The following is a 5,708-nucleotide window of genomic DNA, read 5'->3' on the forward strand; positions in this document are numbered from 1 at the left end:
TTCTGAATGGCCACAACACAGCAAGATTTTGTCTCTCCCGCCGGATTAAGAATGGCAGCTGGCTGAGAAGGGACAATCCCGAAGATCTACCACCGCTCTATCCAGGAACTGACCCGAGAGGTGGCAGGTGGACGCCCTGTGATCCAAGCACCTTCTGCCCACCAGGGACCAGTAGCTATGTTCAATACAAGATGATCTGTTATGATCTGATTTACTTGCTGATTTCTGTATTAGAAATTTGTTTGTAAACTTTACTGGATACACTGCAATGGTGTGCCTGAGCGCTCCCTGCTGTTGAGGTACGGATGGGCTTAGGCATTTCATGTTGTTGGATATGTGATTGTTTATTACTTCATATCTGTTTTCAGTTTTCTTATTTCTTAAGCTGATAATGCATAACATTTTCTTATACTCCTCACCCACACGTATGTCATATTATACTCACCCATGTATTATTTGCTTAAACACACACGTGCCCGGCCTGGATGACGGGGGTTTCCCCCCTGTTCACCCGAGGGACACTGATCTGCACAATATTTTAGCCCTCCTGATGCCCTTCTACACACTTTCCACATTTTTCCTGTAGCCTCCTACACTTTTTACCCTCCCCCATCACCCTTACTCATCTTCAGCCAAGATGGACCAAACAGGTGTTTTCAAAATTATTTTGTATAACATTAAGGGTTTGAATACCCCTGAAAAACGCTCTCTTTACTTAATGAGCTACATAGACAACAGGCCCAGGTAGCCTTCATACAGGACACCCACTTTCGCCAAGACTCCATTTTAAAACTTTCAAACCATAAATTCCCTCTGGTCTACCAAAACTGCTCTACCGGTTCCAAGTCTAAAGGTGTTAGCATTTTAATTTCGGACTCAATTGGAAACTAAAGGAGATAGTTTGCTGCCCATAAGGCAGGTACTTGTTTGTTAAGGGCGCTCTGGAAGGAATTCTTATTACGTTTACTGCGATCTACCTCCCTAACACTGGACAGGCGGCCTGCCTTTCTCAGCTACTGGATGTTCTAGATAATTTTAAAGAGGGTCTCCTAATGTTGGGGGGGGACAGTCCTTAATTTTACTCCTGACCCAGACCTAGACTCATCCCACTGCTCTGACAAACTCCCATGGTGCACTTGCAAACAAGCTTACAGATCCTTAGCCTATTTCCACTTAATGGATGTGTGGAGACTTTTCAATCTCACTGGACGAGACTATACATTCTATTCCACACCCCACCGTTTGTACTCCAGAATAGATAATTTTTGGCTGCCTCACACTGACTTACACAGGGTACTACAATGTTCCATTGAATCAATCACCCTCTCTGATCATGCCCATACCCATTCAATTATCTCACTTAACCCCTAAATCATGGAGCTGGAGGCTGAATGAGTTTCTTCTCCAGGGCGTATCGGTTACCGACTGGGTCTCTTCAGAACTGAGGCACTTCTTTCAGACCAACAACACCCCCGACAGTAGTCCCCTATTGGTTTGGAAGACCCACAAAGTGGTAGTTAGAGGCATATTTATCAAACATGGAGCGAGAATTTAAAGGGGACAAGACCAGGAGAATGAGAAACTCCTGAAACGTATTAGTAATTTAGAAACCTTACACAAAGTTTCTAGAGACATGGATCAGGGCAAAGAATTGCAGGCCCTACATGAATAACTAGTGGTGCTACACAGGTTCAAAGCCAAGGTGTCCCTTGCTAAATTCAGAGGAGCTTTTTACAAATCCAGCAACATAAGCAGCCGAATGAAGTGAACATGAGACCCGCTCCTTTGTCCTCTTCATTGCTGGGAGAGATACCTCTAAACTCTTTCATACTGACATCATTGCACACTCTTTTTGTAACTTTTATGCTGATCTTTACAATGTCACGGGTTGCCACACATCTTCCAAAACTGCGTACTGACTGGAAGCAATCCAAAGATATTGTCACGTGGTAAGGGGGAAAGGGAGGAACACCAGAATCAAAACAGGAAGATAGTGACAAGGAACTAGCTCCAAGCTAGGGAGAGGGAAATGGTCACCACCTATTTCAACCCTAAATTATGCCCTGACTTGTGTCAGTATGAATAGACCCTGAAGGTGGGAGGATTCATACACCGGAACCTAGACCCTAGGAGCCCTGAAATGCCCTAGGAGTAGTGACAGGGTATGAAACTACTGGTTCCTTCCCAGATGAACGAACCAGCGTCTCCCTGAGGTCTAGTAACAACGAGCACAGGGTAACAACAAAATACAAAGATCAGTAAACTTATCTTCAATAGAAACTGGAAGAACAGGAACCCAGGAGAGGACCACACACCAGCTCTTCCACATCCAAGCAGAGAATATCAACCGCATGGCCTGAATTGTAAGGCCAGGCTAAATAGAGGAATAGTAATGATAACAAGCTGCAGCTGAGACCAGAGGTGTGGTCATTACCAACAACAACACTGAAACAAGTAAAAGCAAAGAGACTGTCAGGTAACCTCACGTGCAGCCAGTCTCTCAGATCTTCTGACCTCAGTCACAGGAGGGACCGTGACAGTATCCCCCTTCTACGGGTGACCTCCGGACACCCAGGGCCGACTTTATCCGGATGAGCCCTGTGAAAGGTTTTCACTAGGCGCCTAGCATTAACGTTGGTCGCTGGAATCCACATTCTCTCCTCTGGACCGTAGCCCTTTCAGTGAAAGAGATACTGGAGGGATCTACCGAGGATTCGGCAGTCCACTATCCTGGCGACCTGAAATTGTAGATTACCATCCACCATGACAGGAGCAGGAGGCAAGGAGGACGGTTCAACAGGTTCGACATATCTCTTTAGCAGAGATTTGTAGAAAACATGAATTTTTAAAGCCTGCGGAAGTTCGAGACGAAAGGCTACCGTAATAATAATGGCAGGGATCTTATATGGACCATTAAACCTTGGACCCAACTTCCAAGAAGGAACTTTAAACTTAATGTTTCTTGTGGACAGCCACACCGAATAACCCACTTTTGGATCCAAACCACTCATACGTCTCTTGTCAGCCATTCGTTTATACTTGTTGCCCATCTTTTTTAAATTATTTTGAATCTTCCACCAAATACATGATAAAGAGGAAAATCTTTCTTCTTCTGGAATGGAACCCATATGCCCCAAAAAATGCTGACTTATCAGTGGACTGCCTATGGTTATTAATGGCAAACTCGGCCAAAGACAAAAATGAAGACCACTCCTCCTGATTCTCCGAGACAAAACATCTCAAATTAGTCTCCAGATTCTGATTACTGCATTCAGTCTGTCATTTCGACTGAGGATGAAAAGCAGAAGAGAAGGACAATTGTCCCGCCAGAGCAGTGCAGAACGCCTTCCAGAATCTGGAAACAAACTGCGTCCCCCTATCAGACACCACATCAGAGGGAATACCATGTAGCTTCACAATGTTATCAAGAAACACTTGTGCGAGGGTTTTAGCATTAGGTAACCCTGGTAATGCTCTTAAGTGCGACATCTTACTGAAGCGATCACATTTACACAACCCTGGCCACCAGAATCTACGAGAGATGAGATCCGACCGTGGATCTGCTCCCAGGGTGTCCTGTAAGAACTGTACAGTGATGTTCCTTGAACACCCTGTGCCATAATTCTGGAGTAACAAACAACTTCCCCCGAGGACAAGAATCCGGTGCATCTCCTTGGACCTTCAACACCTCTGCCTCAAGATTGGGATAAAGGGCGGATAATACTACCCCTTCAGACAATATCGGACCAGGATCTTCCGAATCACCCCCCCCCAGGTAAACTATGCGACAAAGCATCCGCCTTGACGTTCTTAGCCCCGGGGCGATAGGTGACAATGAAGTTAAACCTGGTAAAAAAAACAACGACCATCTGGCTTGCCTTGGGTTCAGACGTTTAGCCGACTCCAAGTAAGCCAGATTTTTGTGATCGGTAATTACCGTAACAGGATGAACCGCTCCTTCCAACCAATGATGCCATCCCTCAAAAGCCAACTTAATGGCCAGCAACTCTCTATTACCTACGTCATAATTTATTTCTGCATTAGAGAGTTTCTTAGAGAAAAAAAAGCACAAGGACGCCATTTACTAGGTGAAGGACCCTGCGACAAGACTGCTCCTACCCCTACCTCAAGTGCGTCAACGTCCACAATAAAAGGCTGTGACACATCTGGTTGCACCAGTATAGGGGCAGAAGCAAAACACTCCTTAACAGCTGAAAAGGCTTGTAAGGCCGCCTCAGACCAGACTGAGATATCCACACCTTTCCTAGTCATGTCTGATAAAGGTTTAACCACAGTCGAGTAATTCAAAATAAATTTACAGTAGTAGTTGGTGAACCCCAAAAATCACATAAGTGATTTGAGATTTTCGGGTCGATCCCAGTCCAAAACTGCACAGACCTTTTCAGGATCCATCTGAAAACCTGAAGATGAGAGTAGATAACCCAGGAATTGCACCTCCGGAACAGCAAAGACACACTTCTCCAACTTAGCATACAGTATATTCTCTCCTAGGATCTGTAACACTTGATTCACATGGTCCTGATAGGTCTTCATGTCTGGAGAATAAATTAGTATATCATCCAGATACACCACAACAAACCAGCCCATCAGAGGATGAAAGATGTCATTAATGAAATGTTGGAAAACCACAGGAGCATTGGTTAACCCAAAAGGCATGACCATATTCTCAAAATGACCCTCAGGGGTATTAAATCTGTACAATCTGGTTGAACAAATCCGGGATCAACGGAAGGGGGTAAGGATCATGGACAGTAATTTGATTAAGCTCACGGAAGTCCAAACATGGCCTAAGAGTTCCGTCCCTCTTAACAAAGAAAAACCCTGCAGCTACTGAAGATTTGGATGGTCTGATATGACCTTTAGCCAAACTCTCTCTGATATATTCTCAAATGGCCGCCCTTTCAGGTTCAGAAAGACTATACAACAGAGACTTGGGCAACTTAGCTCCAGTAATAAGGTTGATGGGGCAGACTCCCAATGCAGAGGTAACTCCTGGCCTCCACCTTCCGAGAATACATCAGAAAAATCAGAAATAAACAAAGGTACAACCTTAATGGTTGCCACAGACAGCGATGTGTTAAGACAGTTGTCTATGCAATAAATCACTCCACTCAAGGATTCGTCTCGCTTGCCAATTTATGGTAGGATTATGTTTGCTTAACCCTGGTAAGCCCAGTACCAATGGAGCAGGTAGACCCTCCAGCACAAAACACGAAATGGATTCTTGATGACTTTTAAAAGGATGTCCTGCACCATTTGTGACAATTATTTCTGTGTGAGTGAAGTGGAATCAATTGCAAGCACCAAGGTATTTTTGTCTAATTTACTTGTTGTCAACCCATGCATATGGACGAACTGACCATCAACTAAGTTAACCCCTGCCCCACTATCAATAAACACTTCAATTCCCACCATTTTGGAAACTAGTGTCACCTCAGCAGACAGTAGAAATCAGGTACTACCGGTAAATGACAAAAGTAAATTCCCTGATTCCCCCCCCCCCAGACCACCAAGAGTGAAATGAGAGTTAAACACTTTTTTTTTTCCTTTTGTTTTCACACTGGGATACACCTGGGAACTATACTCTCGATACCGCCACAAACTAGGTCTTTCGCCATCCCCACTATTCCCAGTTTTGGAAATTCAGCCTTTTTACTGGAATTGGAGGACCACACTTTTTCTAATTT

Source organism: Pyxicephalus adspersus, chromosome 10, assembly GCF_032062135.1.
Source record: "Pyxicephalus adspersus chromosome 10, UCB_Pads_2.0, whole genome shotgun sequence".
Lineage (NCBI taxonomy): Eukaryota > Metazoa > Chordata > Amphibia > Anura > Pyxicephalidae > Pyxicephalus > Pyxicephalus adspersus.